General features: G+C 44.6%; 1 protein-coding gene and 1 non-coding gene across 2 annotated transcripts in view; both read left to right on the top strand.

Annotated features, from left to right (window-relative positions):
• LOC101152909 (uncharacterized) overlaps positions 1–12,096 on the top strand; it is a 158,736-nt gene that overhangs the window by 7,148 nt on the left and 139,492 nt on the right. The gene's annotated exons all lie outside the window — the stretch shown is intronic.
• On the top strand, positions 9,884–9,955 carry TRNAC-GCA (transfer RNA cysteine (anticodon GCA)). Its single transcript has one exon. It is a non-coding gene; the product is annotated as a tRNA-Cys (tRNA).

Raw genomic sequence — 12,096 nt, 5'->3', positions numbered from 1 at the left:
CAGTTCCTCTTCCTGTAGCAGCTTCCTTGTACTTTCAGGAAGAGGACTGACACTGGCATTTATAGCTGGAAGGGCCTTCAGAGTCACTCATCTGTGCCCTTCACAGTGCATGTTTGACAACAGAGATTCAACATTAATGTTCTTCCCAGGCACACACACTCCTTATTGACAGATTCAGTCTACTCTTTCTGACTTTGGGTTCAGGACCCTGTTACTAAAAGAGTCTCTCTTATCTTCTCTTGTCCTTGTCTCCTATTGGCTCAAAATGGTAAAGACTTTATAGACAGAGCCATATGAATAGATTTATATACATCCAAGACCATGGAGGGGGCTAGAATATGGACTTAGAAGAGCAGGAATGTGCTACATGGGAAGCACTTTCTGCAAGGAAAAGCTAATGGGGAACTCCAAGATTTGAACTCGTGCATGAACTGGACTCCTGGAGCCAGTCCTCACACTCCATGCCCCAGCCCCAGGGATCAGCCAGAGCAGATGGCAGGCACCAGAATTTAAACCACGGACCATGGCAAGCTGCTTGTCCTCTGACTATGCTGTAGTTCAGTGGCTCCTTATTTTGGAGGGGCATAGGATACAGAGAGCTGAGGCTTAGGGAATGGAACTGGCAGGAGAGGGGGGCATTCCAGAGGACGAGTGAGTACAGGAGGAACTGGGCTGAAGGAGAGCAGACCTGGCTAGGCACTAGGAGTGCAGATGCTACCTCTGCAGGTGGCATACAGGGGCAGGCCCGCTGAGGGCAGGCTGGGTTCACTCCTAGGTGTCTGGCTTGGGGATTTGGAGAGTTAGCAGTGCCAATCACTGACGCAGCACTTAGGAGGAAGAAGAGGAGGGGGAGGGGACAAGGGAGGAAGGAGAGGAGGAGAGGAAGGAGGGGAAGAGAGAAGTAGAGGAGAGGGAAAGAATAGGGAAGAGGAAGAGGAGGGAGAGAAAGGGGGGGAAGGAGAGGAGAGGGAAGGAATAAGGAAAGGGAGAAGACAGAGGAGGGAGGAGGAGGCGGAGTTTGAGTGTGGACTTCCTGAGTGTGACTTTTCTGCAAGAACTATGGAATGAGAAGAAGAGGGTTTTGTTTTACACAGGCAGAGGAAAGAGTGGCCAGCCAGGTGGGAGGATGAGGGGGAAGGAGCAGTGTCCTGAAAGCAAAGGGAGGAGAAGAGAGTTCTATGAAGGGGGAGGAAGGGGACAGTAATAATTTTAAAAAACAATAATAATAGGCCAGGCACAGTGGCTCACGCCTGTAATCCCAGCACTTTGGGAGGCCAAGGTGGGTGGGTTACCTGAGATTAGGAATTCAAGACCAGCCTGGCCAACATAGCAAAACCCTGTCTCTACTAAAAATACAAAACTTAGCCGGGCGTGGTGGTGCATGCGTGTAATCCCAGCTACTTGGGAGGCTGAGGCAGGAGAATTGCTTAAACCCAGGAGGCAGAGTTTGCAGTGAGCCGAGACCATGCTACTGCACTCCAGCCTGGGTGACAGATCAAGACTCCATCTCAAAAAAAAAAAAAAAAAGAAAAAACTAATAATACCTGTTACACAATGCATATTCTGTGCCAGGCATTGGTCTAAGTGTTTGTATATATTTATTGGCAACTGAGTATTATCATTGGAAGGCAGTTTTGATAGAAGAGAGGTAGCATGTGGGCAGGGAAGACAGCTGGCCTTGAGCTGAGGAATGAATGGAACTGACAGAGTTGTGAAGACAGAGCTGGGCGAGGAGACTTTTCTTCCAGGGGCTTGGATAGTAACCGTTTCGGCTCACTGGCCCAGATGGCCTCTGTCATGACTGCTCAGCTCTGCTGTTGTTTGAGAACAGCTATAGACAATAAGTAAATGAATGAGTGTGGCTGCGTTTCAGTAAAACTTTATTTACAAAAACAGGAAGCAGGCAGGATTTGGCTGTGGGCTATCTTTTCCTGACCTCTGAAATAGACCTCACCTTGATGAAGAAATGCGTGGGCTGGGCATAGTGGCTCAAGCCTGTCATCCCATCACTTTGGAGGGTCAAGGCAGGATTGCTTGAGGCCAGGAGTTTGAGACCAGCCTAGGCAATGTAGCAAGACCCCACCTCTACAAAAATGAAGATGAAAAATTTAGCCTGGCATGGTGGTATGCACCTGTAGTCCTAGCTACTTGGGAGGCTGAGGCAGGAGGATCACTTGAGCCCAGGAGTTCGAGGCTGTAGTGAGCCGTGATTGCACCACTGTACTCCAGCCTGGGTGACAGAGCGAGACCCTGTCTCTAAACAAAATTAAAAATTAAAATAAATAAATAAAAAGAGTGCCTGGGAAAGGAAAGAGAAAAAGGGACACAGGTTAAAGAAAGGGTATGTGTCTATTTGAGAAAAAGAGGGGAAAAAAATCACAAAGAGTTAAACCCCAGTAGAGGACTGAGCAGGGCAAAGTCCCAGAGCCCTTGCTGGGGGTGGGCAGTGGTCAGGACCAGAAGATTGCTTGGGGCTCTGTCTTCATCCAAACTCATGCAGCCCAGCAGCAGATGAGGTGGTGATGTCGCATCACTGTGCCAGCCCCAGCCTCTTAGCATCACAGTAGACGAAGTCAAGTTTATTCACCTTTGCACTGAGGGAGAGTGTGCACCAAGGAACCCTGGGGGGCTTCATCAAACAAAGGAACAGGTAGGCTTTTGGGCAAGGCTGGAGGCTTGGGGAGATTTCAGTGAAGTGGGCTCTAAGCAAAGCAAGGCTGTGGCCTTGGCTGTGGAGATGGGCCTTGGGTGTGGGCTGCACCATGGGCCTGGGAAATAGACATGAGATGCTGTGTCCAGAAGCCTCTTATCTGAAGTTTTTTACATGAGTCAGAAGTTGAGGCTGCTTCTCTGCCTCAAAGCAACTTGTGTCCTCCAGGCAAAAGTACACTGTTTCAGCTCTAGAGGTTGGAAAAGGAAAGGAAACACATTCTCCTCTGGAGGCTTTGGAGGGAGTATGTCCCCACTGACACCTTGATTTTGGACCACTGAAATAGCTTTTGGATTCCAGGTCTCCAGAACTGTATGAGAATAAATTTGAGTTATTTTAATTTAAACAATTTTTAAGTGGGCTGTTTCTTTCTTCCTGATAATATTTCAAAGTTTCTGACAGTCTATGATTTTAGAGAACAAGTTTTCTCAGCAAATAAGAAAATAGTAATCTCTCAAAGAAGGAGACTGTCATGACGTTTTAGAGCTGTGCTGTGCCCGGGAGAGATGGTCTTTCCTGTTGACTTTATAGCTGTCTTTAGTCCCACCCAGTGTTATCTGAGCAATTTTTATTCTCTCTCTTAGCTCAGTTTTACTTTGTCAGCCACCTTTTGTGAATAAAAATAGCAAGTAAACAAGGTGGATGTGACTTTGAACCAGAGATCTCTGGATCTGCAGCCGAATGCTGCCCCAAGCGTATTAACATACTTAATTGGCACCTTTTAGCTCTTGGCACCACATCCAAGACTCCGCTGCTGGTTCTGCGTGTCCCAGCAGAGGGCAGGCCTTCCATGTAGGGATGTTCAAGTCTTACCCCCAGTACCTGTGAGTGTGACCTAGTTAGAATGAGGGTCTTTGCAGATGTAATCAAGTTGAGTCACACTGGATTAAGTGGGCTTTAATATGACTAACATCCTTATAGGAAGAGGAGGAGCGGCTGGGTGCGGTGGCTCATGCCTGTAATCCCAGCACTTTGGGAGGCCAAGGCAGGCGGATCACCTGAGGTCAGGAATTCTACACCGGCCTGACCAACATGGTGAAACCCTGTCTGTAGTAAAAATACAAAAATTAACCGAGCATGGTGGCGCGTGCCTGTAATCCCAGCTACTCAGGGGGCTGAGGCAGGAGAATCACTGGAACCTGGATGGCAGAGGTTGCAGTGAGCTGAGACCACGCCGCTGCACCACTCCAGCCTGGGCGACAGATCAAGACTCTGTCTCAAAAAAAAAAAAAAAAAAACCAAAATCAAAGTCATCCATGTTTTTCTAGAACTGACCTGGAAAGGGATCCTCTACTGCGGGGACACAGATGTGCAGTCAGTGTCAGGGGAAGCATTATTATGGGGCAGGGGACTCTCTAGCAACGCCCCCAGCCCTCTACCCTCCTCCAGCCCCCTCCCCCTGATCACTTACTCTCACAGGAAGCAGTGCTTGACCTCGCCTTCTATGTCAGAAAAAATAAGGAGCCACTTGGCCTGATCTCCTTCATTTCTTTAACTAACATTTCAGTGTATGTCATGCTCCAGACATTGTGCTAGATGCTGGGATACAGCAATGACCAGATTAAACTGGTTTTGGCCTCCGCTCCCTCAACATCTCACACCATCAAAAGACTCCCTGTCTTTCCCCATCCACACTCCATCTTCCCTCCGCTCTACTGTCCTTTCTTTCTTAAAGGTCACCCCTCTGTCATGCTGTTGCTTCTATGCACACCAGCTCCTGACTTTAGCTCCTCGTTCAGCAAACCTCCTCCTAGCTCTCTCTCCTCTATCTTCAATGCCTCTCTCTCCATAGAAATGTGCTAAGGCAGATTCATCTCACGCAAGGAATGAACTGTGCTGCAAGTAACACAGTTAACCTGAGGGTAGCAGAACCCAAAAGGGAGAATTTATTGTCACAACCAGTAATATCTCACGGAAAGTTTGGGCAGAAATGCAGCCTCCATTTCTCTGACTGTAGCGCAGAGACATGGTTGGCAGGGGCCAAGAGTGGATGCTACTATATTCCAGGAATAGCAAAAGTTATTATAAATCCGTTTTCCCCAAGAAGATGATAAATCAGGTGTGAAGTTAATGATAGAGATCAAGTTGAGAGAGAGAGACAGAGCAAACCAGTGGTTGTTGCATTTCAGATGTACAGTGCAGCAGAGCACTTATGATCTGTGTGTGCAGTAACAAATACTTTGCTTAATTCTGGATGAAATTATTGATGAGCAGAGTCTGAACCAGATGCGGGGAAAGTACTTCTCAAATCTTTGTTCTGCTCATCACTGACAACCTCTGCTCTGGAGAAGATACTTTCCATGTGATTAATACTTATCTGATGAGGTATGTTGATGTTAGAAAAAGTGTGTGGGCATCAGTTTCACCAGGCCCAACTGGGTGCAGTCACCAAGGGCAGTGCCACACGGAAGTGCAGTGGTGTGATCATGGCTCACTGTAGCCTCCACCTCTCAGGGTTCAAGCTATCCTCCTGCCTCAGCCTCCAGAGTAGCTGGGACCACAGTGTGCGCCATTATGCCCAGCTAAGTTTTTGTACTTTTAGTAGATACAGGGTCCCGTTATGTTGCCCAGACTGGTCTTCAACTCCTGGGCTCAAGCCATCCACCTCCATCAGCCTCCCAAAGTGCAGGGATTACAGGTGTGAGCCACTGCACTCAGCCCAGGTTCACATTTGTTCACAAAAGTTTTGTAGAAATCATCTATAAAGCAATCTTTGTCCATTTTTAAATGAAATTTTTGATCATTTATTAAATTTATTTAAAAGATATACATTTCATCTGAGTACATAAGATGAAATTATGTAACAATTTATTTTATAGTTATACATATTTAATTGTTGTTATAAACTCGTTTATAGCAGCTCATGATTTTTTGCATTTCTACAATATCTGTATTTGTATCCCTTTGCCTTCTTTTTTTTTTTTTTTTTGAGACAGTCTTGCTCTGTCACCAGGCTAGAGTGCAATGGCGCAATCTTGGCTCACTGCAACCTCCACCTCCTGGGTTCAAGCAATTCTCCTGCCTCAGCCTCTGGAGTAGCTGGCATTACAGGCACGCACCACCATGCCCAGCTAATTTTTTTATTTTTAGTATAGACGAGGTTTCACCATGTTGGCCAGGATGGTCTCGATCTCTTGACCTCGTGATCCGCCTGCCTCAGCCTCCTAAAGTGCTAGGATTACAGGCATGAGCCACCACGCCCGGCCTCTTGTTTTTTATTTGTATGTTCTGCCTTTTTCTTGAGCAGTTTTGCCTGAGCTTTGTCTAATTTATGATTTGTTTCAATAACTAACTCTTGGATTTGTCCTTCTCTGTTGTTTTGTATCTTGATTTGTATCTTTTTTTCTCCTTGTATCTTCTAAGTTTCCTTCCTAGTATTTTTAGGCTTTATTGTTATTTTTCTATAATCTTATATTGAATGATCAGCTCATTAATATTCTTTCATCTTCAAACATATCTATTTGAATGCTGCATTAAAGAAATCTTTCATATACAGTATTTTGTTGTGTTTATATTGTCATTTTTTGGTAGTGTGTTTCTGAACATATGTGGCATTTTTATATGATTAGAGTTTCCTGATGTTTCTGCATTGTGGTCATACAATTGTGATTCCTTAGATTTTTTATTTTTTTTGAGATAGGGTATTACTCTGCTGCCCAGGCAGGGTGCAAGCACAGCTCACTGCAGCCTGGAACTCCTAGGCTCAAGTGATCCTCCCTCTTCAGCCTCCCAAGTAGCTGGGACTACAGGTACTTGCCACCAAGCCCAGCTAGTTTTTGTGTTTTTGTTGTGGGTCTTGCCATGTTGCCCAGGCTGGTCTCAAACTCCTGGAGTCGAGTGATCCTCCTGCCGTGGCCTCCCAAAGTGCTGAGATTGATTACAGGGTTGCACTACTGTGCCTGGCAGAATTTTTTAAAGACTTATTTTCTATCTTAGTATTTGCTCAGTTTTTGTAAATATTCTGTGAGTGCTTTAACAGTATATTTGCTGTATTTGTTGATTGTAGTTCTCTCTCTCTCATCTTTCTTGTCCTCTAGAGGGGGCAAGAGAGATTTTAACGTATTTATACATATATATTCTTGGTAATTTGATTATTTTTAAAAATATCCTTTAGCCTTACTTATATTTTCACCTATTTGATCTGTTTCTGACAGAGTTGTATAGAAATCTCTGATTGGGGATTTATAATGTTTTGGCATAATTTTGTCAATTTTTGCTTTAGATAGTTCAAGACTTGGCATGATTGTTATACCTTGAAGGATTTTTTTTCTTTTATTATAATGTAAAATCTCTGTTTCCATTAATGATTTTTTTTGCTATAAATTTTTATTTCTCATGTAAATATTCTGATACCTTTTCTTGGTCAGTCATTTTCAGTTACTTTATTTTTAACCTTTATTTTTATGTTTTGAGAAAATCTCTTATGAATGTCTAGCCATGGATATATTTGAGTTTAATTCATCTTTTTTTGTGATTACTAATAGATTTAAACTTGTTCCTATCATTTTGCCTTTTTCATTTTCTTCTTTTTTCCTTCTACCTTTTATACCTTCTTCTTCATCCTTCTTTCTATTTTGTTTTGGATTACTTGAAGAAAAATCTACTCCCATCCCTACTGGTTTGTAAGTTATGTATTTTTATTTTATTTTATTTTATTTTATTTTATTTTATTTTTTTAGTGGTTGCCCAGTACTTTTTAATGTGTATACTTAACCTTTCTTTCTTCTTTCTTTCTTTCCTTTTTCTTTCTTCCTTCCTTCCTTCCTTTCTTCTTTCTTTCTTTCTTTTTTTAGAGTGAGTTTCGCTCTCATTGCCCAGGCTGGAGTGCAATGACCTGATCTCAGCTCATCGCAACCTCTGCCTCCCAGGTTCAAGTGATTCTCCTGCCTCAGCCTCCCGAGCAGCTGGGATTACAGGCATGCACCACCACGCCCAGCTAATTTTGTATTTTTAGTAGAGATGGGGTTTCTCCATGTTGGTCAGGCTGGTTTAGAACTCCTGACCTCACGTGATCCACCCGCCTCGGCCTCCCAAAGTGCTGGGATTACAGGCGTGAGCCACCTCACCCAGCCCAATTTTTCTAATAATATATTTTCTCACTTGTAAACTAAGATAGGGAATTTGGAGTATTTTAACTTCTCTCAGAACTCTCATATTTGTTGTATTATTACCTGGAATACTACACCCCTTCACCACCACATGTTTTTAAACCCCAAGAAACTGTAGTTATTTATCATTTTTATACATAACATTTATGTTTAAATTTATCTACATATTTATCTCTTTCTTTCTTTACTGTTTATTCATCCATTTATTCAACAAATACTTTTGATTGGTGAGTAAGCACCCAGCACAAAGAACAAGACAGATGAAGTGTCTACCTTCATGGGGCCTCCATCCTAGGGAGGGAGAGGATCATTAACAAAAATCGGCATTACTCTAATGCAGACCTAATAAGGACTGTTACGAAAACTGAGCGAGGGAATAACAAGTGATGGGGGGATGGGCGCGGTGGCTCACGCCTGTAATCCCAGCGCCGGAGCTGGTGGGGGCTGTGACAGCGGCTCCGAAGTGGACAGGTGGCTCCCCAGGGTGCGGAGGCGAGGGCGGGCTGGGGCCGCACGGGGCCGGCCGTCGCAGAGCTGAGTGGCGGTGCCTGTGCCTCTGTAGGCGGCGGCGGGAGCGCCCAGGACTGCGCGCGGCTGGAGATGCCTGCGGGCTTCGCGAGGAAGGACTTAGTGACCGAGAGCCCCTTCCGCCGGGGCCAGGGGAGGCTGCGGCGGCGCGGGGTGTCCCCGGCTTCCCCTTCGCTCTCCCTGGCTGCTCCTTCAGTGAGGCTCCGCTCTAATACACGCACCTAGGTGGTGTGCATCCGGAACGGCTTTATTTCTCCCCCACGTTTGGCTGTCGGTTTACCTGGGTTCAGAATTCTAAGTCGGAGGTTATTTTTCTTCAGCCCTCAAAAAGCATTTGCTAACAGTACAGTGTCAGTAACACAACTTTATTATTCAATTCTCATCTCATCAAAGCATCATGACATTATTTTATTTTGAAATGACATGGTTCGAGGGCCCTGACAGCCAAAAGGATATGTCTACCAGGCCTTAAACTTTTTTTTTTTTAAACACACAAACAGTAAAGGAAGAATTTATTTATTTATTTGTTTGTTTGTTTGTTTGTTTATTTATTTATTTATTTTTGAGACGGCGTCTTCCTCTGTCTCCCAGGCTGGAGTGCAGTGGCGTGATCTTAGCTCACTGCAACCTCTGCCCTCCGGGTGCAAGTGATTCTCTTGCCTCAGCCTCCCGAGTAGTTGGGATTACAGGCGCGGGCCACCACTCCCGGCTACTTTTTTGTATTTTTAGTACAGACGGGGTTTCACCATTTTGGCCAGGCTGGTCTCGAACTCCTGACCTCAGATGATCCACCTGCCTCAGCCTCCCAAAATGCTGGAATTACAGGCGTAAACCACCACGCTCAGCCAAAATTACATAATTTAAAAACGAGAAAACTATACATTTTGAACAATCCTTCTTGAGGAGGGAAATGTTACAAGTAAAGGAAGTAAATAAAAATAAAATAATAAAAATGCAATTAAAAATGAAAAATAAAAACAAAACAAAAAAATTCTTAGTAATTGTGACCATCCTGGATTTAATCTGAGAATATTAATTTTTTTAAACTATGTATAACAGTGCATGTATTAGATTTGAGGTCGTGGAATTTGAGTTATGGTTAGAGTTTTTTTCTAAAACTTTTTTTCCTACTAAAATACGGTAGTGTTGTATCATTTTATTTTACTCTATTTTATTTTGTTTATGTGAAGATTTTACTTAACTATACAACTTTTTAAAATAAGAATATTTTCCTAATTAAAAGAAAGCAATTTTTAAAAAAGTATAAACCCACAGGACAAAAAGCAGATGGACAAGCGATAACTGATTTCACACAGAAGAAAGAAAAGGCGGCGACTGCAAGAGCCTGCGGAGGAATCATCCCACCGGGGGGAAACAGCCCCTAGGGGAAATGAGGGCAGAAGGCGTGGGTGTGAGGGATGCAGCCAGCAGATCCTCGCGGGCTCAGTGGGAATGAACAAGGATCACTGTAGCCTGTAGGACACCCGAGCATTGCAACACCATGAAATAATGCCAGCTGGAAAACTGTGTAGCCCATGGGGGTGTAGCTCAGGGGTAGAGCATTTGACTGCAGATCAAGAGGTCCCCGGTTCAAATCCGGGTGCCCCCTGCTGGTTTTCTTTCTGCTTCAGGATACTCTATGAACTCGACTATTCTGAGTCCACCCAAGTCACCATCAGACCGCATATTAGGTGAGTTTTTCAGGTGGCTAATTTCACCCAAGTGGCTTGTGGACTGGTAGGGGAACAGGAAGGAAAAGGAGCGAAGGAGGCTCCAAGGTAATCTGGCTCAGGAAGTGGCTGTGGGAGGCTTTCATCATGACCCAGGGTGGCCATTTGTGCTTTGGGAGCTCTCGTTTACTGTTTATCTTTCCAAGGGAGAAGCATAGACAGGAAGTCGGGGGAGCAGGCTGAATGACTGCACCAGACTGCACTGACGGCACCAGAACCGCCTGGGCGCTGCTCCTGCACAGTGTACCTGGACCTCAGCGCGAGGCTCCGATGTGTAGGTCTGAGGAGAGCACTGGATATTTTGTTTTAAAAACAACGCGTACCTCCACTCTTCCTCCTGCCTCCTCCCACCCAGCACACACTAGATGATTCTGACAGGGACATTTCGGGGAAAACTATGCTGGGTGGTTCTAAAGGACATTTCACCCAAACTGGCCTGATTATCAAAGCTGATGTCCTCTGCAGGGGACTGAGAGCCACAGGCGCAGACAGCTGCCTGGTGGGCAGAGGACGGAGAGGGTGGGAAGGAGACTGGTAGGAAAGGTGTGTCTGTCTGCCATGGAGACCTCCTAGGTTTCATAGAAGACCACAAAAACGTTGGTGACTTACTGTGTGAGAGCTCTGAATATCACTACTGGGTGAAAAGGTGGTTGTCAGAGAACAACAATGGCTCATAGGTCAATCATTTGAACACAGATCACATGGTCTTTGATTCATAATCCAGGTAGCCCCAACCTGCTGTCATTTTTTTTAATTAAGATTTTATTTTTCAGAGCAGTTTTAGGTTTACAGAAAAAGGTACAGAAAGCACAGAAAGCATAAAGTACAGACAGTTCCCTCCACCCATTTCCCCTTCATTAACATCTTGGATTAGTGTGGTACATTTGTTAAAATTAAGGAATGAATATTGGTACATTATCATTACCTGACATCTATAGTTTACATCACGGTTCACTCTTTGCACTGCACAGTTTTATGGGTTTTGACAAATGCATAACGTCTTGTATCCACTATTACAGTATCATACAGAAGTGCTTCCCTGCCCTGAAACCCCCCCACCCCATGCCCTGCCTGTTCATCTCTCCCTCCCTACAAACCCCCGGCAACCACTGACCTTTTCACTATCTCTGTCTTCTGCCTTTTCCAGAGTATTTAGAGTTGGAATTATACACTATGTGGCCTTTTGGGATTGGCTTCTTTCACTTAACAATAAGCATTTAAGGTCTTTCTATGTCTTTTTTGTGGCTTGGTAGTTCATTTCTTCTTATTGCTAAATACTATTCCACTCTGTGGACTTCCTGTCATTCTTACTCAGGCTTGGAGTTAGCATTCTAGCTAGACTGCATCTTCCTGCAAAGAGAGAGACAAGAAGCAGATGAGGCCTTTGCCAGAAAACCACCCCAGGCTCTGGCAGCCTCAAGCAATTTCCACAATTTTTTATTCTGGCATAGGCTCAGTCCCACTTATGTTGCTTGTGGAAGGTATTTGTAGTTGTCTTTTTTACACCCCCAACATTTGAAATTCTTTTCTATGTTTGGGGCAAGTCCAAATCTATATGTGACTCTGAGTAGAAACCAGGACCTAACTACACTACAAAAGCCAAAAGCACCAGATGTTTTTCTTCCCATAGGCCCTAGAAGTGCCCTAAGCCTGCCCAGTCACATGTACATGTGAGACTTGGAATGTGGAATGAGGTACATGGAAGCAGGAAGAGTTTGGAACGCACTCCAGGGAATGCAGAGCTCTGTCATTGGCAGCGGGGCTGGTGGCTGCAGCCAGCTTTCAATGGGGGTACTATCAGCTCCCTAACCAGGACGTTGTGTGGGGGTAAATTATTCTGACCCCTTGGCTGCCTTTTAGTCCTAGGCATTTTCTGAGTGTAGATCTCTAGGCTTCCTTTAGTGCTGTGAGATTTTTTCCTGACATCCTGCCAATAATTGCCTTATTTGATTCAAGTAGCCATTGCCAGTTTCTATTTTTGAGACAGAATGCTGAGAGTATGAAAACTAGTACTAGGAGT

This window comes from Gorilla gorilla, chromosome 6 (genome assembly GCF_029281585.2).
Source record: "Gorilla gorilla gorilla isolate KB3781 chromosome 6, NHGRI_mGorGor1-v2.1_pri, whole genome shotgun sequence".
Lineage (NCBI taxonomy): Eukaryota > Metazoa > Chordata > Mammalia > Primates > Hominidae > Gorilla > Gorilla gorilla.
The sequence above is the reverse complement of the archived record's forward strand: the minus strand, read 5'-3'. Positions and strand labels throughout refer to the sequence as shown.